Consider the following 26,285-nt stretch of genomic DNA (forward strand, 5'->3'; position numbering starts at 1 on the left):
CTCTTAGTATTTCTTCATAAGTGTGACCCACCATTTTCAGACCTCATAGATCGGTCCCAACAATGCTATCGGATGAAAAAGCCAAAGTTGGGAATGAACCTAAGAAATCCTATCCATTTCTAGAGTTTGTGTTGTTTCAACTCTCATGTTACGACCCTCCGAATGGGTAGTTGTTCTAGGGCAACATGCAGGTGGAACATGGGAATCTCACGGTGCAACCTAGTGGTGGAGACCATAGGACGTATTTGATATACTTCCTTCTCCCACTTACTATAAATACTTTTTCTATTCACCTTGTTATTGACTCATGCAAATACCTTCCGAATGGAGGACGCTCCCAGGGCGACACGAGGCCGAGCATGAATCTCACTGTGTGAATTTTACAGAGAGCGTGAAAAGAAAACGATGTATGTTATACACCTTTTTCCTCTCACTAAGTATTTTAGATGGTTGGGTATACTCATTACTTAAGTATATTCTGGCTAATTAAATATAACTTAAGTCTAGGTGATTTTTCTAAATTTTACATCACTTAAGCATGCTCATAAAACTGCGCTAACTAAGCTCAAGTACTGGTCCGATCTCCAGGTAGTAGGTCTTCCGTAAACCGTCAACTTAAGTACCTCCAGCCTTAGACAAGATCGTGCCACATGAGCTTTCTTGTGAGCACAATTTTACAAGACATCGACCTATTTTAACTATTAAAATTGATCGTGCTTGGTTCTGAACCCTAAGTGAGCATGTACTTATCTTTATTATAGATTTTAACGTCTATCTCGTTTTATGATGTTGAAAATAACCTATAACATGCATCTAACATGCTTTATATAACAATTATATAATCATTCATTCCATGCAATAATATAACAATTTATATCTACCACTCATGGAACCCTAAACATGCATACTATACATTATAACACTTATAACATACTTGGAATGCATGAAACATGCTTAGCCTATGGTGGGATTTTAAATCTATATGACATACTTTATGCATATACATTTTCTATTTAATTAAAACATACATTCATAATGCATAATTAATAAACACACTAAAGTGGGTTAGTTTTGGCATTTTAAAGCAAGCAATTAACTAAATTATTACATTAATAATTAAAAATAACTTGAGCCGCTCCTGAGGATCACGAACTAGGCGGACCAACCCTTAAAAACGTTGAATCGGACCCTAACGGCAGAAAAAACACCCGAACCGCCTCTTCCATCTTCTTCGGTTCAGCTTGCTATCTCTTCCATTTTCGATCAATTACAACCTAAAATTGACTCTAATGACTCCATAAAAATTACAGACCTTTCTTCATTCATTAAAGCCCATACACATTAGGCTTATTACAATAATTGTATCAAATGGAAGCATAAAAGAAATTCCAAAACCAAAACCATCCACTTTAGCAACCACAAATTTCATTCATGAAATGGTACCCACCATGATCAAATTAATGTAAATAAAGTGCCTAAAACTTGCTCTGATACCAATTGTTGGTGTTAATATAACACATGTGGAAGCAATTTGGATCTTAGGCACTTTTAGAACATCAATTATAGTAAATAACTAGCATGTTCATAAGTACTAAAACTTAATGAGTTTAAATACTAACCTTTTGTAGTTCAAACTCCTTTTTCCTCACGAATCGGTTTCGAACCACCACTAGTGTCTTGTCCACTATCCTCTGGCCTTAGAACGGGATTGTGGAATCCGATGAGTGACTAAACTTGGGAGGGATTTTGTATATGTGAAGAGAGTGTTTGTGAGAGGTTTTTCTCAAGGTTTTTCACCAAGAAGAAGAAGACCTTCCATGTACCATGGTCACTCTATTTAAAGAGTCATGTTTGCATGTTCATGCAAATTTGAGATCACCAAATTTTGACACTTAAAATTCCACTCAAATGTTTGGGATTATGTGGCAAGCATGCATGTTTGAGTTAACCAAATTTTGACACTCAAAATTCCACTCAAACTTGTGGGGTTTATTTGGCAAGCATGCAAGTTTGGTTAAACCAAATTTTGACACCTCAAAATTCCACTAACATGGATTTTTCCATTAAATGAAGTCAACATTTTGACTTTCTTCATTTTAATTCAACAATTAATTTGAATAATGAATTTCAAATTAAAGTAACATTAAATGATTAATTAAACTATTTAATTAATATTTACTATTAATTCAAATGCCAATCTCAATCAATTCCGACACATAATTGATTAAGATATTTAAATCTTATTTAAATATCTCAGATTCTTTCTTTTTGTTTAATTTGTAAATAAAACAAAAATGCGGTTAAATATATTGTATATATGTAGCGCATATTCCCTAATTTGAATTTGAACACTTCGAACTCACTCGTCACACTGTTATATGGTTTAGTTTCAAATTGTATTAGAGCTATAGGTTATAGATTTTTTAGACTAGCCTATGAGGTACGCTTCACACGTTCCATGGTCCCATCATCGATGCCCTGTCACCAACAGGTATGTCTTGCATAAGATAAGAAAATGAAATGCTCTTAATTCACATGCATTTTATTTTATGTAATGTTGCAGAATAAGATATGATATTGCATATGGTGAATTAAGAATATATTGTTGATTGTAGCATGCTGATTGAATATTACTATGTGATATGATTGCGCTATTGTATGATTTTAATGTTATGCGATATATTGATGCTTATATTAGTGAGCCTTAAACATAAGAAAAATTATCTTGACTTCTAGAATCATGTCGCCCAGAAGACATGGAAGAGGAAGATGAGGAAGGGGACGACCCCCTATTAGAGGTAGAGGTAGGGGTGAGGCTAAAGAGAGCCAACCTCGAGAAGGATCAGTAACTAGGACGAATGCAACTGTGGCGTCTCAAGTTGCACCACCTCCAATAGGACCAGCGGCTGGAATAGACCCCACTACTAGTCTGATGTGGGAGTTGTTTCAGGCCATGATGCACGCCATGTGGTCACCCAACAAGCCAACAGTTTGCAAACTACCAGAGGAGCGAATTGGCTATGGGACTTCAAGCAATACGATCCCCCTCGCCCCCCCCCCATTCACTTGTACTATGAGAGATCTAAAAGAAACTCAAATGTAGATTTCGTTCATGTTGACGGAATGTCCAAACAACCAAAAACTCTCATGTTCATCATTTATGCTGCAAAAGGACGTGGAAGTATGGTTGACAGATAATAAAGATATTATTAACCTTTGAGAGGGAATTATTTCATGAGATCCGTTTAAGGAGACCTTCTTAAAGCAGTATTATCCCAAAGAAGAGTAACTCAAAAAACAAGAATTCACCCATCTAACTATGGGTGGACACTTAGTGCACAGATATGATAGAGAATTTATGAGATTAAAAAGATTTGCACCGTCTTTGGTGGACACTCAACAAAAGATGACTGAGGAATTAGTTTTGGACCTTAACTTGGAGATATATCGTACGGTAGAAGCTATACACCCGAAGACATATGATGAAGCCTTGAGAATTTCCATGGCCCTAAAAAAGCCTAGAGATGTGGTACGTCAAGATTAGTCAGTTACTTTTGGACACAAACGGCCCTATGAATCGAGGGACTCAGACCGTCGGCCACCAGCGTGTAAACCTCGCTACGCTGACCGACCTGCCCCTCGATGAAATTAGAGGCACCCTCCCTGACGTACGAACAGATGCCCCAGGAGCGAGGATGGGACTAGAGGAAGGGGGAATAAGGGTGCAAGATTTGTGGGAAGTTGCACGGTGGAAGATGTGTGGCCAAGACGAGATCTTGTTTTTTATGTGACCAAGAGAATCATATTGCCATCAATTGCATGATCAAGAATACTAAAAATCTACCTAATCCAATGAGAGCATTAGAAAAGACTGATAGATCGATGCAGACTCGCGCTCAAGCTAGGGCATATGCATCCACAAATAGAGACACTGGGAGGTCCGACACCATGGTGACAAGTACACTACAATTTTAGGTCATTAAGCTTTTACAATATTTGATTTTGGTTCTACGCACTCTTTTATATCGATGCATGTATTGTCTATAAGTACCCCGCGGGGTAGACTTAACATGTATCGTAGATGCAAGAGAAAAAGAAAAGACGTTAGACACTGTACTAGTGTTGACTTTGGCAACTGACTCTGAAAATTCGGAGGAAAACGTCGATGGAAAAACTGGCCAAAGGAAAATTTATTCGAAGGAAAAAAATAGCGGAAAGTAAAAGGAGAGAGGGAGAGATTTGCTGAAGACTCGATATTTTATTTCTGATGCAGTTGAATTCTTTAATCAACAAACCTAATTACAAAAAATAGAAAGAGTGGGCGAAAACTTCGCCCAAAGTTAGCCAAAAATGGCCGGCCAAAACAACTTAACTACAGACTCTTCCATAAGAGTGAATTAAGAAATTTAAAAGGTCAAAAAAACTTAACTAAATTTAAGGACCATAGCTTTTATTTAATAATCTCCTCCTAAAAGCTGTGCTATAATTACCTTATTATTTGAACTCCGATATTTGAGCGTAATTCTTCAAATTTTACCCGCGCCAGGGACTTAGTGAAAATATCTCCAAGTTGTTCCTCTGTTCGGATAAAATCAATCTTGATGAACCCTCGATCTGCACATTCTCGATTGTAGTGGAATCTGATTTCTATGTGTTTGCTTCGGTAGTGCAAAACTGGATTTTTGATCAGAGAGATCGTAGCTTTGTTGTCCACGTATAGTATTGGTGGATCGCTTTCTCTCCCGATGAGTTCTTCCATTAGTCGCGCAAGCCAGACCCCCTGTGTTGCTGCCATCTAAGCGGCGATGTATTTTGCTTCGCAGGAAGACAAAGCAACTACCTTCTGTTTTGGTGCTTGCCTGCAGATCGTGCCGCCTGAGAGGAAGTAGATCATTCCGCTGGTGCTCTTACGATCATCAACGTCACCGGCCATCTCACTATCCACAAACCTACTCACATATCCAACAGAATAAGCAAGATTCGGACGAGTGTTTACCAGATAGCGCGGACTCCCGACAATGCTGTGGTAATTGGTGGAGTCGACTATCGTCGTAATGCCGGCCTTCCTTAGTTGGAGCCGGGCCTCCATTGGCATCCTTGTAGGATTACTGTCTGCAAGCCTAGTTGTGTCCAGTAGCTTCTTCGCGTACGCACTTTGGCAGATGGAAATGCCGATAGAATTCTGTTGCACTTCGATGCCGAGGTAGTAGTTGAGCACACCGAGATCGCTCATCTTGAAGTTCTTTGACATCTCCTTCTTGAACCTTCCGAGGACTTCCATGTTGCCTCTAGTGATTATGAGGTCGTCGACGTACACTCTAACGATCAGTCGCTGCTTTCCATGGCCGTGCATGTACATGCCATGCTCAGAGGCACAGCACTTGAACTTCAGTGATAGTAGAGTACTGTCGAGCTTCGCGTTCCAAGCTCGTGGGGCTTGTCGAAGCCCGTAGAGTGCCTTGTGCAGGCGCAGTACCTTACCAGGGTTGTCGTTGTGCAGAAAGCCAGGTGGTTGTCGGACGTAGACGGTCTCCTTCAGCTCTCCGTTAAGGAATGCAGACTTCACGTCCATATGATGAACCTCCCAAGAGCAATGTGCCGCAATTGCCAACAAAAGACTGACGGATTCTAACCTTGCCACCGGCACAAATACCTCTTCGAAGTCCACTTCTTGCTTCTGGACGTAGCCATACGCCACCAGACGGACCTTGTGCTTCACAACGTCTCCTTTTTCGTTGCGCTTCAGTTTGAAGACCCATTTGAGCCCTATGGCTCGGTGTCCCAGCGGCATATCCTCCAGACTCCACGTCTGGTTCTCGGTGATGGATGTCATATCCTCCTGCATTACCTTTAGCCAGCATGGGTTCCTTTCTACTTCGGCAAAGGTGTTCGGTTCATCTGCACTGATGGCATGCAGTTCGGCCACTTCTTGAGCTCGCGCGCTGCCAGTCCAGGTGGTTCACCTCCTCCCACTAGGTCGTCTATCCTCCGGTACCTGGCCATCAGATCATCATTGTGATCGGCATCCAGCGTCGAATCCACAGTCCGTGGTGTTGCAAACTCCACTAGTTCAGGGGGTGCACTTGCTGGCGGCGGTGACGGTTCCTGATGCTGGGCTCCTCCTTCTTTCGACTCGGTGACGAGGTACTCCACTGCGAATTGATTTGGGTTGTGGTTTGCCTCGATCACATCGTTCCACTGCCAGAAGGTGCGACCCCCTACAGGATCATAGAGTCTTTACGCCTTGCTCCCGGGTTCATAGCCGATGAAGATGACCTTTAGCCCCCTGGGATCGAGCTTGGCGAGGTGGGGGCGCGTTACCTTCATGTATGCAACGCAGCCGAACACGTGGAGATGATGTACAGCTGGCTTTTTGTTGTACCAGGCCTCATATGGCATCTTCTCGTCGAGGCTTCGGGTTGGTGACCAATTGAGGAGATAGACGGCCGTCATTACCGCCTCTCCCCAGAATCTCCCAGGCATCCCGACCGTCACCAGCAATGACCTCGTTGTCCCGACGATGCTCTGATTTTGGCGCTCCACCACTCCATTCTGTTGGGAGGAGTAGGGCGCCGTTAGGTGCCGTTGTATGTCGAACTCGTCGCAATACTTACCGAAACTTGCCGAGGTGAATTCTTCGCTTCGGTCTGTATACAGCAATCACATCTTCTTCTCACATTCGGCCTCCGCTCGCGCTTTAATGCACTTAACCGCCTCTACCGCCTCACTTTTTGCTTGTAGCAGGGTCAGCCACATGAAGCGGCTTTTGTCATCGACTAACAGGAGGAAGAGACTCTTACCGCCTGGGGTCGCCGGCTTGATGGGCCCACAGATATCATCGTGTACAAGCTCCAACGGCTCATCGGCGTGGTAGGATGTCCGAGACGGAAAGGGTGTGCACCTCTGTTTGCCGATCAGGCACCCGTCGGACAGCTTGTTCACGCCATTGATTGCCGGCAAACCGTGCACTATCTCCTCCTTTTGTAGCTTTTCTAGAGCAGGAAAGTTTAAGTGCCTGTACCTTGCGTACCACCTCCAAGATACCTCTTCGATCTTGGCCGAGAGGCTGACGGGTTGCTCTATCTCTAACTCCAGGATGTAAAGACGGTTTGTCGTGTGTCGAACCTGCGTGCGCAGCCGTCGTCGAACATTGTAGATTTTGAGTAGCCCGTGCTCGATGGAAATGAAGCAACCTGTCTCTTCGAGTTGGCCTAGGCTCAAAAGGTTAGCCTTGAGCCTCGGGATGAAGTAGATGTCGGTCAGCTTGCGGTGTTCGCCTCCCTTGCTGACGAACAGGATGGTGCCACGCCCTTCGATCTCGACGACGGAGCCATCGCCGAATTTCACCGTCCTGTGAATCCCCGAGTCGAGCTCGGAGAACGCAGATCTAGCCTCGGTCATATGGTTTGTTGCCCCTGTGTCGAGGATCCACCATCGCCGGTGCTCGTGCTGCTCGTCCCTCTCGCCAATCTGAGCGCACACTCGCTCCTCCTTCAGTTGAATTGGCTCATCAGCTGGTGCCACCTTTGCTACGCCCAGCTGGAGCTCTTCCTTGGGTTCGACGTCGTAGTCGATTACCTCCACCTCCGTGGATTTGGAATCGAAATTGGGGACATATGGCCCACTTACCATGAAGAGAGCTGGCTCCGTGGATTTGGAATCGAAATTGGGGACATATGGCCCACTTACCATGAAGAGAGCTGGCTCATCCTCCTCTTTGTTTCTGAGCTTGCTCCAGCAATTCTTGATCAGGTGACCTCTCTTCCCGCAGTTCGAGCACACTGGATCGGCCTGCCATCGGTCGACTCCTTCTTTTGATCCCCATCTTTCCTGCGTGTGCACCCGCGAGCTTTCCATGGCTTCTTACCGCCTTTGGAGTTGGAGGGCCCGTTGCTCTCGCAGGTGTTGTCGCGGAGCTTTGGCGTGTAAGCAATTCCCCTCCTCAATGAAGAGTAGACAACCCGTAGTCTTCCAGTCACCTCTTCCACCATTAGGTCGTTCATGTCAAGGAATGTCTCGAACGAAATCACAACTTGCTCGAGATGATCGGGGACGACCTGCAGCTTCACGATTTTTGTCTCGCTAATGCTGGCCACCGAGAGTGGTGATGTTGTGTTGGTGAGCCCCGTGATCCGCATTGAAATATCATCGTGCTTCTCGTCCCTCTCGCCAATCTGAGCGAACACTCGCTCCTCCTTCAGTTGAATTGGCTCATTAGCTGGTGCCGCCTTGCCTTTGTTACGCCCAGCTGGAGGGTGCCGTAGTCGATTACCACCACCTCCATGGATTTGGAATCGAAATTGGGGACGTTATGGCACTTAACCATGAAGAGAGCTGGCTCATCCTCATCCTTGTTCCTGAACTTGCTCCAGCATTTCTTGCTCAGGTGAGCTCTCGCTGATGCTGCCACCGAGAGTGGTGATGTTGTGTTGGTGAGCCCCGTGATCCGCATTGAAAAATCATCGTGCTTCTCGTCCAATCTGAGCGAACACTCGCTCCTCCTTCAATTGAATTGGCTCATTAGCTGGTGCCGCCTTGCCTTTGTTACGCCTAGCTGGAGGTGCCGTAGTCGATTACCACCACCTCCATGGATTTGGAATCGAAATTGGGGACATTATGGCACTTAACCATGAAGAGAGCTGGCTCGTCCTCATCCTTATTCCTGAACTTGCTCTAGCAATTCTTGCTCAGGTGACCTCTCTGATAGCGGCGGCATGGAGGAGTGAGTGAGTCTGCCCGAGATGGACCCCGCGATGTGTGTATTTTCGTGCTTTGCATTTTCTTCTACTCGAACCTGAGACTTGTGTGTTGTTAGGTCGACGCTCTAACCACTTGAGCTATTCAACTTGACTGTTGATAAAATTGGCTCCAACGCAATGATATACCACCGATGGCTTTAACCTAGCTCTGATACCACTTGTTGACTCTTGCAATTGACTCTGAAAATTTGGAGAAAAACGTCGACGAAAAAACTAGCCGAAGGAAAATTTATTCGAAGGAAAAAAATAGCGGAAAGTAAAAGGAGAGAGGGAGAGATTTGGTGAAGACTAATGTTTTATTTCTGATTCAGTTGAATTCTTTAAATAACAAACCTAATTATAAAAATAGAAAGAGTGGATGAAAACTTCGCCCAAATTTAGCCAAAAATGGCCGGCAAAATTTAGGCTCTTCCGTTATCGTGAATTCAGAAATTTAAAAGGTAAAAACAACTTAACTAAATTTAAGAACCATAGCTTTTGTTTAATAATCTCCTCCTAAAAGCTGTGCTATATTTACCTTATTATTTGAACTCCGATGTTTGAGCATAGTTCTTCAAATTTTACCCGCGCTAGTGACTTGGTGAAAATGTCTCCAAATTATTCCTCTGTTCAGATGAAATCAATCTTGATGAGCCCTCGATCTGCACATTCTCGAATGTAGTGGAATCTGATTTCTTTGTGCTTGCTTCGGTCGTGCAAAACTAGATTTTTGATCAGAGAGATTGTTAGGTTATGGAGTCTGCTTATTTATAGCTTGGTCAATGGTTATATCCTGTAAAGGATAAAGCTATATATGGTAAATAGCTATATATAGTAGATGGTTAAATCTGGTAAAGCTATATATAGTAAACTGAACTATATATATATCCCGTCCGGTAGAGCTTTGAAAATGTACTTTCTATTCTCTATAATTCTCTCTTACTGTACATACATGAAGTCATCAATAAAAAAATTCTTTTAGCCAGAGTTTTCCTTGCACTTTTCTCTATCCTGTTCTTTGTGTTCATCTAGATCAAGCGTGTGCGTTGTTGTGCGATCCTAACAGAGATCGTAGCTTTGTTGTCCACGTATAGCATTGGTGGATCGCTTTCTCTCTCAATGAGTTCTTCCATTAGTCGCGCAAGCCAGACCCCCTGTGTTGCTGCCATCGAAGCGGTGATGTATTCTGCTTCGCAGGCAGACAAAGCAACTACCTTCTGTTTTGTTGATTGCTAGCAGATCGCGCCGCCTGAAAGGAAGTAGATCATTCCGCTGGTGCTCTTACGATTATCAACGTCACCGCCCATGTCACTATCACTGTAGCCGACCAGCTTGAGTTTCTCCTTTCCTCTCTCTGCGCTGTATCTTACACCCCAACCTCTGGTTCCGGCTACATAGCGCAGGATGTGCTTGACAGCCACTAGATGCTCCTGCCTAGGTGCTTCCATAAACCTACTCACGTATCCAACAAAATAAGCAAAATTAGAACGAGTGTTTACCAGATAGCACAGACTATGTACTAGTAGTGAACAAATTTCCTGATGTTTTTTATGGAAGACCTACTAGGAATACCTCCTTCCTGAGCTGTAGACTTCGTCATAGAACTTGAGCTGGGAACTTGACACATTTCCAAAGCACCCTATTCATGGCGCCAACCGTGTTGAAAGAACTCAAATCATAGTTACAAGGCCCACTGGAAAAGGCTTCATTCAACCTAGTGTATTTCCATCGGGTGCGTCGGTGTTGTTTGTAAAGAAGAAGGATGGTTCGATGTGCCTGTGTATTTATTATATAGAACTAAATAAGAAGACGATAAAGAACAATTACCCCCTCCCTTGTATAGAAGACCTATTTGACCAACTTAGGGAGGCGACAGTATTCTCCAAGATAGACCTTCGGTTAGGGTACCATCAAATAAGATTAAAGAAAGGGATTGTACCAAAGACATCATTCAGGACATGCTAGGGTCACTATGAATTTGTAGTGATGTCATTTGGCCTCACCAATTCCCCAACTGTGTTTATTGAATTAATGAACCAAGTGTTCAAGGACTACCTAGATATGTTTGTTATTGTGTTCATATACGACATCCTAGTATACTAAAAAAATGAACCAAGATCACCAAGAGCACCTCTGAAAAGTCCTAACCACCTTGAGAGAGAACAATTGTACGCCAAGTTCTCCAAGTGTGAATTTTGGCCATGACAAGTCTCATTCTTGGGACATGTGCTATCACAGAACAAAATTTCCATAGACCCAGCAAAAATTGATGTGCTTACTAAGTGGGAACGTCCAACTATGGTTACGGAGGTGTGGAGTTTTCTAGGATTAGCAGGGTACTATCGAAGATTCATGCAGGACTTCCCTAAGTTTGCCTCACCAACGAGGAAGGGCATACCAATTAGGTGGAGCAATGCATGTAAGGCAAGCTTCGAAGAACTAAAGCAAAGGTTGGTAACAGACCCAATGCTCACGGTACCAGAGAGTTCAGAAGAGTATGCGATCAATAACGGTGCTTCTAAGAAAGAATTAGGATGTGTGTTGATGCAACATGGCAAGGTTGTTGCATACGCATCCCGTCAATTAAAAGAATACGAGAAGAACTACTTTACACACGACCTAGAGCTAGCCATGGTAGTGTTCGCATTACAATTTTGGCGGCACTACTTGTATGGAGAGTGTATGGATCGGGCTGACTCAATTACTCCAAAAAAACGGGTAAATTTTTCATGAAATAAAACAAAGAAATTTAAAACATACTAACATTATATTTATATTATATCGAAATAAAATTTATGCATAAGTATTTAAAACACAACATACTAGTTAAAACACAAAATAAGGATTGGACACAAAATATTGGGTTGAAGGACAACGGGTTAGGCTTGTCTATGGCACTTGCTCCAGAGTTTGTTCCCGATCTAGACCAGCTCCTTATTACCTGAAAAACATGGAAAATAAGGAATGAGTAGAAAAACTCAGTAAGTAGCCTACATGTTGGCTCTTAATCGTGTACTTGATATGCTAGGGTACCACACTCTTTCTTGTCTTGTTCTGGTTCTTGTTGTAAGTACATAGGCCCCTTAGTTTTGTTCTTTACTTAGGGTTCTTATCATGATCTATCCTGAAGATCTTGATCCTAAGATTATGAAACCTTAGTTATTCTTTAAGGGCCTTAGTACTATAGTTCTTGGTTCTTGGTTCTTGTTCTTAGAACTTGATTGTTGATCCATGTTCTAGTCCTTGATCTTTATCTTGTTATTGGTACATCCTAGGTTCTTGTTCTATTCTTTGTTCGTTCTCTAGACACTCCCCCTAGGATTTATAGTACGAGTCATGAACCTGACAACCTGTGTCCAAGGCTTCATGCGTTCTAAGCGACACAATCTTAACCTTGTTCAAGGCTTCGTGTATTCCAAGCGACGTAGTCTGAACCCGCATCTAGGGCTTGCCTTGTGAGTTTGTCTGAAAGCCTATGCCCAAGGCTTCATGCGTTCCAAGCGGCATAGTTTGAAAACCTATGTCCAAGACTTCTTACGTTCCAAGCAACGTAGTTCAATCCTGCATCAAGGGCTGCCCTGTGATGTAGTCTAAATACATTTGCCCAAGGCTTCTTACATTCCAAGCGGCATACTCTTGATACCTATACTCAAGGCTTCATACGTTGAAACAAGCGTACTCTAAGTCATGAACATGTTGTACTGTGGGATGTCATAGGAGGTTCTTGATTCTTGGCTAAGGTAGTTTACTCTCTTCTTGTTCCATCGTGGCCCTAGATTACTCCCTAATTTAAATCATAAAGGTCATGTGATCGATGCATACATGAACATGGCATCCTACAAATCTTAGGGTACACATAACATGGTGCAAGGCATCTCATCTAGGTGAGGGAAACATAAGGCCAACACATGACATCCTGCTAAGAAAATATGGTGCCTGAGCATCCAACCTAGAAGAGGAAAACATGGGCCTCTGAAAGCTTAGCGTGGTGGGAGGTCATGGGTCACAATCGAATATGATTAGAGTATTACCTAGTAGTCTTGAGTTTCTGTGTCTGTGGACCTTGTTCCTTATCCTTGAGTGGTACCTAGAATTCTTCTTACCTTGGTAGTCATAGAGCTTGTGTGGTATTGTTGTAAGTTTCTAGAACTCATAACTCGTTGAGGCATAAGTTGTAACATGTATTCAAAAACATATAAACCCACCATAATAACAAGCAATTGTTATTCTAGAAAGTCATAGAGTCGTAATGAATTCTTTAGAGAGTTCTAGAAGAGTCATGGGTCTTGAGGTGTTTCTTGGGTCCTAACTTGATTTAGCTTCCAAACTTGCTCGAATCAACTTAAAATATCAAACATATTTCCATGCTCTTAAGAATAGGCCTTATAGAAAGTAGTAGATAATTTGTAACACATGTAAACCTTGAAATATCACAAGTCATTGGGGAATTTAGGTCATTTTATCTTTAATTCTTGGTTTTGCTACTTAATGTGTTCCCACGAAGAAAAACTCATAATATAAAAGCTTCAAGCTCAAGTTTTAGGCATCCTCGTCACTCGAGCTTTAGGCATCCTCATAGAAACTGTAGGAACAAGTTTGAAGGGAAATGGTGGATAATTGCACTCGAAATTCGAGTGTAGGAAACCCAAAAACTAAAAGCTTATTTCTTGACAATGGGAGCTCGACTCAACTCCATTCTTGTTCCATACTATTGCCAAGACTTTATAGGAGAAGCTTTCGCCGATGTTGAAACCTCCCAAACTTTCATGATTTGGAGACTAAATTTTCTGAATAATCCGTCAAAAATATCCTCTCCTATTAGTGAGGTATCGACTTCCAATTTCAATTATGACCGTTATTTGTGAACATTCTAGATTTTGTCCAATTATGGAGGAGATCTAACGGTTAGTTTTTTTAGATTCGATAGATTTTGTGCAGGAGGTCACTGTGGAAGTTCTGATTTTGAGAAAATTTGCATTTTCGTAATTATCCATATTTTTAAGGGTATTTATGAAACTTCTACTTTCTAAATATTTTATAATTATTCTTTTCCAAAGGTCTTGAACTCCTAAAAATTACTTATTAGGATACAGAAGTGACTTACTTAGCACCCTTGTCCTTGGCTAATTTCCTTACTATCTTTCCTTGGATCTTTGGGTCTTATATGAGTGACTTATTCTTATTGGAGTAAATTTTCTTCGTTTGTTTGGGTGTTACGGAGAGAAACCTCAAATTTTCCCCAACCACAAGGGCTTTAAATATTTCTTCGCCAGAAAGAGCGGAACATGAGGCAACAGAGGTTGTTGAAACACGTAAAGGATTATGATATAGACATCCAGTCCCACCCTAGAAAGGCAAACATGGTCGTTGATGCTCTAAGTCGAAAGACAACACACTCGTTAGCCTCATTACTAGCGAGGTACGAGTACAAAAAGATTTCAAGCGAGCTAACATAGCTGTAGTGACTAAAGGAGTCATAACACAGATGACTCAACTCAGAGTACAACCCACACTTATAAACTATCTTTGAAAATATTTGATTAATCCACCACACCTAAATGGTGTGAAAGTTATCTTTTATTTATAATCAAATAAATTACAAAGATATGGAAATAGTAATAAATGGAAAGATACCTACGTAATAAGGCAAATATCCTTATAATAAAATATCAAATATGATATATATGGTAAACTATAATTTATTACTAAATATCCTTAACACCCCACCGCAAGCTGAGCGTCGGATTTGAACGAACGTGAAGCTTGTATCTGAAAAATTAAAAGAGAGGTTGAGAAACACTTTTCGTGAAGATCTCAACAACCTGGTTCAAAGGAGGCGTAGAGAAACACTTTCTTGGCCATCGAAAACTGTAGAGGGATCGACGCTTAGCGGCGATACTACCTTGGCTTTGGCGAGAATATGTCTAACCCATGAAGAGCGAACGTCGCTTACCGACGCTGACCTTAGCTTTAGTGAGAATATGTCAACTCAAGAAGTAGAAGGGGAAACCTAGAGAAAGGGACAAATACAATGTTGAAGCCGTAAAAAACAAATGTCATGATGCGACCAATGTAAGACCGTTACACTAATCATGTTGATTTGAACAAGCTTATAAAATAAATTATTTTGATTGGGTGGCTATAAATTTAATTGATAGTTCAATGGTAAATAGATAAGCAAATAACAACAAATGATAGTCGTCCAAATTGTGCCAAGATTGAATTGAATTTAAAAAATGACTCCACTCAACCTAACTCAGTCCATGAACACTCCAAATAGATGGTGTGTAATTACGATATCATACTACTATGAAGATATGTGGAGATTCATATTCGTTAGAATAATGTCGAAAAATATTGACCGCGACTCAATTTTTTTTACCGCCTTCTTCAAAATAGGGTTTCAACTTTAAGCTCATAGATACTGGGCTACAGGCTCTATACCTTCGAAACTTAATTCCTACTACTATTTCATATGTAAATATCAAGATATTAGAAAGAGAAAATAGATTTACGGAGCTGCCCTAAAACATGGAAAAAAACCGTCGTCGAAAATTGGTTGGGAGCGAAACCGCTTATGGGTATACTGGCTACCAATCATACATGTAAAAATTATCAAATTTGAACATATTTTAAATCTCTTCCAATAATAAAAATGGTTTTAACATTGGATCAAACCATTTATTTCCAACCATTTATATTTTCCAAAAAAAAACAACAAAGACCCAAAAAAATAAAAAAAAAATGAACATGGTTATTAGTTAGATTTTCTTTCTTTAACATTTTAGGCATAGTCATTTTCTTATATATATCTTCCATTTTCAACATCTTTCAATTGCAATATTCTAAAAGCAATCACTAAAAATGGCTTATGGATATGCATCTTCCATGGCTCTTAGATGAGTTCTCTTCATCTTTGCAACCTTCCTCTTTTCTTCGTTCGGTAAGTTTTTTCTTCTCGTTTCATAATCATTTAATTTTTTAAAGTAAAAAAAGATCGTACGATACTTTAATTTATGTTATTGGAAAGAACTCGAAACATAAACAACAAAACAGATTTTGTGTTGTTTTAAAAATCGGAACATTTTCAACAATTGAAAAATAAGAAACGAAAACGTTATCAAACAGTTGATCTGTTATTCAAATCGGAAAACAAGAAACAAGAAGTTACCGAATGATATCGATCAGATCGTAGTTGAAATGTATTGTATTTTTGCAGGAATGGCGGGATATGAGTGCAGGAGCAAGTGTGAGGACGAGCCAAATTGTGATGAGTTCTGCAAAAGACTTGGGTTCTTGGGAGGGAAATGCTTTCCTCCACTCTTTCAATTTTGTTGCTGCCAAAAGTGATAGAATTACAAAATTGAGCACCGCCTTTGATAATAATAATATTGAATTTAGATGGCTTTTCGAGCCTGTTCGGTTGAGACACTTTTTATTCACGTCATGGTTTTGCAAATAAAGACGTAAGGTTACGGATACCTGGTCTAAATTAATAAAAATAAAGTTGTAATTTGTCTAAAAAATACTCTAAACTAAACTTTCATAGATTGTCCTAAAATTAATTTCAAGAAATTAAGTTAAAAACATAATTTCGGTTGGTTTTGGATGAAAAATGTTAGTATTTTGTTTCATACATAATCATGAACTTAATTAGGCTTCATTAATACTCTTCAATTTTTTAAAAAATTTAAAATGCCTTTACCATATTAGATATCTAAGAACTTGAGTAATATTAACATTTTAACCTTTATCCTAAAATGTTTTTACTGAGTAGATGAAAACCGTTTATCTACACCTCATAAATTATCTCGATCCTCAATTTTTAGGGTAGGAATGATAAAAAAAAAGATAAATAAAATATATATATATATATATATATATATATATTATTATTATTATTATTATTATTTTATTTTTATAAACGGTTTGAAGTATTAATGAAACTAGGATGAGATTGTTTTATGTGTTCTAATTTTTGTGGGCTACATTTCTTTTGTAGGAAGATCGTTAATATTAGGGATATTAGGGATGTAGATGAGTTGGGTTGGGCCTTTTAGACCAACTCGATATTCAAGTTGGTTAGATTGGTAATCCAAGTAACCCTAAATTGTTTCGTAGTCCAACTCAACCCAACTCTCTATTTTCGAAATAGGTCGTATGACTAGTTACTATGATTGGTTGGTTGTCGTGTGACTGAGACTGAGAGCGGGAGTAGCGCGCAACTGTAAGCAGCAAGCGGTGGCAGGAGGCAGCTTGCAAATGAGCAAGATCGAAAGTAGCGACAGTGTTAAAGAATAAAAAGAAAACCCTAAAGTGGAAGGCTGAAGCTTAAAGTATTGGACCCAACTTGGTTTGTTTCAATTTTATACTTGCAAAATTAGTTTTAGTTGTTGACGGCTCCCATGGATCCAAACGATAGAAATATACTATTGTTATATTGGAATGAGTGACCACATATCACGTACTTACCAATTGTATGGACTTTTAATTTTAAAGCTATGAACACATGTGAGTTTGGATATTTTGTATTCTTGTCCTAAATGAAAGTAATTAGGGATGAGTTTGGTAACACATTCTCATTTATTGTTTATAATAAAAATAAAATGTGATTGATAATGGGGTTATTTCTTTTAATTGAACGAGTTATTGTTCTAAAAAATTTTGAAGTAAAAATGTAAAAGAATGATATGGAAATTGATTTTATATTATGTCGGTAAGGGTCCTTCACCTAGTCTAATTTTTATAGTTTCTCGGGCCAAGCCCAATCGGACTTTATCTGGTCATCATATCTCATCACTCGGCTCCTGAAATCATATTTATTCGTAAGAGTTCCGTACATAATCCTAAAATTATAGTTTCTTGTTTTTTAATTTATTTTTAAGAAAGTAATAAACCTTTAAATTGTTATTTTACCATCTATGATAGGTTGCAACATGACTTAATATGGTATGTTCGTATTTTCCTCCTCTAATATCATTTCTTAATGTAAATGTTTATATTATTACCTTATCGTATATGACACATTTTAAAGCGTCTTTTATATCATAACTTTGTATTGTCCTTTCCTTGTATAAATCGAAACGTTTTCTGTTAATTTCTCTCAAAGTTAGGAAAAATAAATGGAACGTTTGTACTGAATTTGTGGTTTCATTAGACCTTACACAAGGTTATTTTGCACTAATCGAACATAATTTATGCAGAAGCTAAGATTTGTTCAATCATACATGTAACCTGTATATGTATATGTTTACTTGATAGCAACTCTAAACGACTGGCCTCTAATCTAGGCTAAGCTCTAAGACTCCACCTTACTATTCTATTACTATAGGCTAAAATCCTTCAAATGCAATATTTTATCTCATATACTTGTTTTGATAATCAACCACGACCAAAATAAGTTAACAATTCTTAATATCATAATTTATGTCCTAATTTATATTTCACTTATACTATAATCATAACTGGCTTTAAAAAAAGAAAAAGAAGAAGAAAAAGTACCTACAAGGACAACATAACAAAACATTAATTTATTTCAAAATTAAAATTCAAACTTACCACTTATATAGCAAACATCATAATGATTGGTTTTATAGTTGAACATACACACATTTTGCTCACTCACAAACCATGAACATAGAACATTTTCACAATTCTTTCTATCTCTCTTATCTTTGTATATATCGAAGCAATAAGACGAGCCAGGCCATTGAAAGGAACAGTAAAACAATGTTGAGCCCATAAGTTTAGATGAAAGCTGAAGTCGTAGCGGGCCCAAGGTGTTGGCTTGTGGACTCCGAAGTCATCATCGCCTGATTTGCAGTGAAAAGTGAGCTGATTTTGAACTCTCAAAGTATTTGTTATCTTGACCGTCATCTCTGGGTTTTGGAAGATTGATCCTTCGATGGTAGTAAATTGGTTAGTGAAGAACAATGAAATTAAGAGAGAAAGGGCAAGAGTTGAAAATAAACTCATTTTTATTGAAATGAGAGAGAAAAAGAGAGAGATATAGACACATTTGTGCTTGGTTTATTTCACTTTTATAGTTGATAAATAGTGTAATGGAAGACAAAAGTGGACTTGTATGTTTAAGACTTTCAATACTCCTATTCTTGTTGTAAATGATAGATGTATCAATCATTGGATAACATTTTCACTTATTGTTTATTGTTTCTAGAGATGTCTACAATGCTGGTGGTGGGGAAGCTTTCTCGATTTTCGTTATTTTTTTATTCTTGCAAAATCCTTCGTTTGTTTTCGTGGGGATCAAAGAGATTATTTTCCATGGAGATCGGGTGCAAAATCCTTTATTTATTTTTGCAGGTATTAGCGAGAGGATTCTCCATGGAGATCCGCTGCGAAATCCTCCATTTTGCTTTTTTTATATGTGATTAGACGGAAGATTCCTCATGGAGATTAGATTTAGACAAAGAATTTCTTTTCAAATAATTTTTTACTAAAAAAAATCACTTTTTAATATAGTTTCTATTAGAAAGAGGTATAAAATCATAATAAATTTAATAATAATTTTATTGGACATTTAAATGTTATAGGAGGGATATGGAGTAAGAACATAGCATATAGAGTGTAACGATCTAAGCCCATTGCTAGTTGATATTGTCATCTTTGTATTTTTCGTTACTAACTTCCCCTCAAGGTATTTAAAACGTGTCAGCTAGGGAGAGGTTTCCGAACCGTTATAAAGAATGTTTCGTTCTCCTGTTTCCACAACATTTAAAGAATGTTTCATTTTTCTCCCCAACTAATGTGGAATCTCAACATCCACCCCCTTCGGGCCCAGCGTCCTCGCTAGCACTTGTTCCCTTCTCCATTCGATATGAGACCCCCCCTCAAAATCCACCCTCCTTCGGGGCCCAACATCCTTACTGGCACACCGCCTCGTGTCCACTCCTCTTCGGGGTTCAGCCCCCTCACTGACACATTGCCCAGTATCAAGCTCTGATACTATTTGTAACGGCTCAAGCTCACCGTTAGCATATATTATCATCTTTGGGCTTTCTCTTTCGGTCTTCCCTTTAAGGTTTTTATAATGCGCTAGGGAGAGGTTTTCACACCTTCATAAAGAATGTTTTGTTTTGGTGTTTCCATACTCTTATGAGAAATGTTTTGTTCTCCTCTCCAATCGATGAAGGATCACATAAAGAGAGTGTAAGATCATGTAAGATTAAAAGCTTATTGGACATTAAATTTATCTAAATTATACATTTATCGACGAGAATGAGTTACCATTTAAATTATGATCCGGTTATCGTCGAGAGTATAATCTCATTCCCATTGTTATAATGTATGTACTTTTGATTAAATGTTGAATTCGCTGGTAGATATTGTCTTTTTTTTGGGCTTTCCCTTCAGCACTTCCACTCAAAGTTTTAAAATGCTTATACTAGAGTTTTTCTCACCCTTACAAAAAATGTTTCGTTCACCTTTCTAATCGATGTGAGATCTCCCGGAGAAAATGTCATATCTAAGAGAGTAGGTGATGACCTACACGATAGACAAGAAGACAACATGCGAATGGCGCCCTCAGACAACTCGATAGCCGGAAAAAACAAATGTCATGATGCGACCAATGTAAGACCGTTACACTAATCATGTTGATTTGAACAAGCTTATAAAATAAATTATTTTGATTGGGTGGCTATAAATTTAATTAATACTTCAATGGTAAATAGATAAGCAAATAACAACAAACGACGTCCAAATTGCGCCAAGATTGAACTGAATTTAAAAAATGACTCAACTCAACCTAACTCAGCCCATGAACACTCCAAATAGATGGTGTGTAATTACGATATCATACTACTATGAAGATATGTGGAGATTCATATTCGTCAAAATAATGTCGAAAAATATTGACCGCGACTTAATTTTTTTGACCGCGTTCTTCAAATTAGGGTTTCAACTTTAAGCTCATAGATACAGGGCTACAGGCTCTATAACTTCGAAGCTTAATTCCTACTACTATTTCCTATGTAAATATCAAGATATTAGAAAGAGAAAATAGCTTTACGGAGCTGCCCTAAAACATGGAAGAAAAACCGTCGTCGAAAATTGGTCGGGCGCGAAACCACTTATGGGTATACTGGCTACCGATCATACATGTCAAAATTATCAAATTTGAACATATTTTAAATCTCTTCCAATAATAAAAATGGTTTTAACATTGGATCAAACCATTTATTTCCAACCATTAATATTTTCCAAAAAAAACAACAAAGACCCAAAGAAAAAAACAATGAACATAGTTATTAGTTATATTTTCTTTCTTTAACATTTTAGGCATAGTCATTTTTTTATATATATCTTCCATTTTCAACGTCTTTCAATTGCAATATTCTAAAAGCAATCACTAAAAATGGCTTACGGATATGCATCTTCCATTGCTCTTAGATTGGTTCTCTTCATCTTTGCAATCTTCCTCTTTTCTCCGTACGGTAAGTTTTTTCTTCTCGTTTCATAATCATTTAATTTTTTAAAGTAAAAAACGATCGTACGATACTTTAATTTATGTTCTTGGAAAGAACTCGAAACATAAACAACAAAACAGATTTTGTGTTGTTTTAAAAATCGAAACATTTTCAACAATTGAAAAATAAGAAACGAAAACGTTATCAAACAGTTGATCTGTTATTCAAATCGGAAAACAAGAAACAAGAAGTAATTACCGAATGATATCGATTGGTTCGTGGTTGAAATGTATTGTATTTTTGCAGGAATGGCGGGATATGAGTGCAGGAGCAAGTGTGAGGACGAGCCAAATTGTGATGAGTTCTGCAAAAGACTTGGGTTTTTGGGAGGGAAATGCTTTCCTCCACTCTTTCAATTTTGTTGCTGCCAAAAGTGACAGAATTACAAAATTTAGCACCGCCTTTGATAATAATAATATTGAATTCAGATGGCTTTTCGAGCCGATTCGGTTGAGACACTTTTTATTCACGTCATGGTTTTGCAAATAAAGACATAATGTTACGGATACCTGGTCTAAATTAATAAAAATAAAGTTGTACTTTGTCTTAAAAATACTCTAAACTAAACTTTCAATGATTGTCCTAAAATTAATTTCAAGAAATTAAGTTAAAAACATAATTTCGGTTGGTTTTGGATGAAAAATATTAATATTTTGTTTCATACATAATCATGAACTTAATTAGGTTCCATTAATACTCTTCAATTTTTTAAAAAATTTAAAATGTCATTACCATATTAAATATCTAAGAACTTTTAGGAGTAAATTAACATTTTAACCTTTATCTTAAAAAGTTTTTACTGAGTAGATGAAAACCGTTTATCTACACCTCATAAATTATCTCAATCATCAATTTTTAGGGTAGGAATGATAAAAAAATAATAAATAAAATATATATTTTTTTATTATAAACGGTTTAAAGTATTAATGTTACTTTTTAAAGTTCGTATGTACAAAAGTATTTTCAAACTTTTTAAAAAAAATTAAAGGGTATTAATGATACACCTAAAAACTATATATGTCCCCATTTCAATTATTTGATTCTAATGAAGTGGAAACATGAGTGGATTTGATTCTAATTAAGTGGAAACATGAGTGGATTTATGTAACTGATGAGAAATTAAAAATTTCCAAAAGGGTTATGGTTCAATTTAGGTCAATTATTTGTTCCGAGTACGTGCATGCACCAACCGTCGCCTTGATCATGCCGCCCCGCATGCATTAAATGCAATTCGTGCGCATTGCATGTCGGTTGCGATCATTCCAGCACTAATGCACTGGATCTCATCGGAACTCTACAGTTAAGCATGCCATGGCGAGGGTAGTACTAAGTTAGGTGACCACTTGTGAAGTCCTTTGTTGCACCCCTTTTTTATTTGTTCGTTATTTCACTTTCTCCCCGTTCTTTTCTTCCTTTCTTTATAAATGGCAATCTCCCCCGCTCGTACACTCACGCCCATCGCGTTTCTTCTCCCCGATGTGCCTGCGTAGGTCCCGCCGGCCGTTTCGAGCATGTGCGTGCACCCACCATCGCCTCGATCATGCTGCCCCGTGTCACAGTCATGCTCGTCCAAGGCATGTTGCCCATTGCCGCATGCCCATGACAAACCCAACCCTTCATGTTTTTTCATATTCTAGTGTTTTACTTTTGTATTTCTAGGAAGTGTGAAGTTTCGAAAATATCATGTCTAGGCCTGTCAGACATGAAATGCTTCAGAATATACTATAGGAGGATACGACTAGTTGCCAACTTCTCCCTACCCAAGGTTATATACTGTAAGTCGTCGTTATTTCTCTCTTGCTTGCTTATATAACGTCTCTTTCAAAAATCTCTCTATTGAAAATCTCTCTCTGCCCTCGTTTTCTAAAACCTTCTCTTAAAACCGAGGCCAGAGGCTTGAGCATACGTCGCTTAGCCATAGGCGACGCAAGAACGAATTGGCTTAGCTCACTTGTCGTTGGAAAGTGAGTGCCGCACAATCGGAAATCTGTTGCCATTAAAAGTGCGATTATGACAAGTGGTATCAGAGCTTTGTAAGCTCCGTGAAATAAGACCAAAAACATGTCGACGACAAAGTCGACACCCAAATCACAAGCCGACCGGCTTACTTTAATAGAGGAGGAAATGCTGTTCCTCAAAGAAGTCCCTGACACCATCCGCTTCCTGGAAGCACAAGTGAAAGAATTGAGTGGGAAAGTCGTAGAGATCGACGCAATGGGTAACCGCCTGGATGGGTTGCCAATCGTAGAACTGATGTTTCGAGTGACCTCACTTGAAGAAAAAGTTGCTCCTACGAGTAACTCAAGACCGTCTGGTAGCCCTAATAGCACTTTCGCGCACAAGGAAGGACGTGGCGAAGAGTTCGACGTGCTACAAAATACAATGATGAGTTTGTTTAATGAATTAGCCGACGAATTCAGAACAACGATCGATGACATCAAAGAAAAGATGTCCGCCATGAGCACCTGAATCGAGGTGACCATGAAAGTCGTGGAGAACGCCTCGGCTGGGCAAACTAATACAAGATCCAACATACTGAAGTTTCTAGACCCTAGACCTTTCAAAGGGAATCGGGATGCCAAAGAGTTGGAGAACTTCATCTTTGAAGTCGAACAATACTTCAAAGCCACACCGGCTTGTACCGACAACATAAAGGTGACAGTAGCCTCAATGTATCTAATAGACGACGCCAAACTTTGGTGGCGTACGAAGGTACAAGACATCAAGAATGGATTGTGCACCATAGACTCATAGGAAGACCTCAAGAGAAAGTTGAGGGACCAATTTCTCCCAAAAAAAACGTAGACCATCTAGCAATGGAAAAACTAATAGCCCTAAAGCAAACTGGATGCAAAAGGGACTATGTCAGACAATTTTTGACCCTGATGCTAGATATCAGGGGCGCATCAGAGAAGGGACAAGGTGTTCTTCTTTATAAATAGGTTACAATCGTGGGCCAAAAAAAAAATACACGAGAAAAAGATCCAAGACCTAGTTACCGCAATTGTCAGCGCCGAGAGACTCCTAGACTATGGGAACCAGGCGAGTTACCAAAGAAAAAAAACACAGGCCTCAAACACTGGAGGCAAAACATATAAGCCGCTAGGTCATCGAAATGGAAGCCCCAACAGGCCAAACGGAGGTAACGATAGACCAAGCGGGTGGACAGATAGACCTCCTCAAAACAACCAAGCGGGGACATTTCGAGGACCTTACCCTCAAAGGAACCACCCGACGAAACCTTTACAATGCATATTGTGAAAAGGCCCCCACAAAGTGTCCTACTGTCCTCATCGGGCCTCTCTCACTACACTCCAAGTGTCCATTCAAGAGAGCAATGACACAAGAGTCGAGACTATGCTAGACAAGAAGGAATATCAAGACAACCCCCCGAATGGGCACGCTCAAATTCTTGTCAGCCCTCCAACGAAAGGTCGACCCAAAGGAGATAATAGAGAAAGGGCTCATATTTGTGGATGCGACAATAAACTCTCGACCGAGCAAGAGCACTTTGATAGACTCAGGAGTGACTCACAACTTCATCTCCGATCAAGAAGCCCAAAGATTGGGACTCACCATAGGAAAAGACCCTGGAAAAATGAAAGCTGTCAACTCCGAGGCCTTTCCTATTGTGGGAGTTTCCAAAAGAGTCCCCTTCATATTAGGGACTTGGATAGGAGAGCTGGACCTTGTCGAATTTCGCATGGACGACTTTGACGTGGTACTTGAGATGGATTTCCTTCTAAAAGATAAAGTTATCCCAATGCCACTGGCGAAGTGCTTGATGATCACCGACCGCAATCCACAGTAATACCTGCAAGCATCAAGCAGCTAGGTAATCTTAGAATGATCTCGACCATACAATTGAAAAGATGACTCGCACGAGAGGAACCTACATTTATGGCTATACCACTAATGGAAGAAGTGACCACTGAGGAAACTATCCCAGACGAAATCAAGGAGGTACTAAAAAGTTATGCTGACATAATGCTAGAGAGCCTACCACAAACATTACCACCCCGTCGAGGCAATGATTACGAAATTGAACTCCTTCCTGGGGTTAAACCCCCAGCGAAGAACACATACCGAATGGCTCCCCTTAAGCTAGCCGAATTGAGGAAACAACTAGATGAGTTGTTGACGGCAGGATTCATCCTTCTGGCAAAAGCACCTTACGGAGCCCCCGTACTATTTTAGAAAAGGAAGGATGGGACGTTGCATCTGTGCATAGATTATAGAGCCTTAAACAAGGTGACTGTACGCAACAAATACCACTGCTGATAATATCCGACTTATTTGACCAACTTCATGGGGCCAAATACTTCACGAAGTTGGACTTACGATTAGGGTACTACCAAGTACGTATCGCCGAGGGGGACGAATCCAAGACGACGTGTGTGACAAGATATGGGGCCTTCGAGTTCCTGGTAATGCCCTTTGGCTTGACAAACGCCCCAGCTACGTTTTGCACGTTAATGAACCAGGTTTTCTACGAATACTTGGATCAGTTCGTCATAGTATACCTCGACGGCAGTTGTATACAACACAACCCTAGAGGAACACAAGGTGCACTTGAAGCTGGTATTTGACAAGCTGCGGCAGAATCAGTTGTATGTCAAGAAAGAAAAATGTGCCTTCGCACAAACATGCATCAACTTCCTCAGACATGTCATCAGTTGTGGACAGATCGGGATTGATAGTGATAAGATAAAAGCTATCCAAGAGTGGAAAGCCCCTACTTCCGTATCTGATGTGCGGTTCTTCTTAGGATTAGCAAACTACTATAGGTCATTCGTCGAAGGGTTTTCACGACGAGCCGCCCCTTAACGAAGCTCCTGAAGAAAGACCACCCTTGGTCGTGGTCAAATAAATGTCAAATGGCTTTTGAAGATCTGAAGGCAACCATGACGAGGGGTCCTGTCCTCGGGTTAGTAGATATTACAAAGTCATTTGAAATAGAAACAGATGCTTTCAACTTTGGCCTAGGCGGTGTCCTTATTCAAGAAGGCCCACCCCATCGCTTATGAAAGTCGAAAGCTCAATGATGCTGAACGAAGAT

General features: G+C 39.7%; 1 pseudogene; it reads left to right on the forward strand.

The window, feature by feature from the left end:
* Positions 1-22,475: 22,475 nt before the first annotated feature.
* LOC111437944 lies at positions 22,476-22,593 on the forward strand (annotated as a pseudogene).
* Positions 22,594-26,285: the final 3,692 nt, after the last annotated feature.

Source organism: Cucurbita moschata, unplaced genomic scaffold (assembly GCF_002738365.1).
Source record: "Cucurbita moschata cultivar Rifu unplaced genomic scaffold, Cmos_1.0 Cmo_Scf00068, whole genome shotgun sequence".
NCBI classification, from domain to species: domain Eukaryota; kingdom Viridiplantae; phylum Streptophyta; class Magnoliopsida; order Cucurbitales; family Cucurbitaceae; genus Cucurbita; species Cucurbita moschata.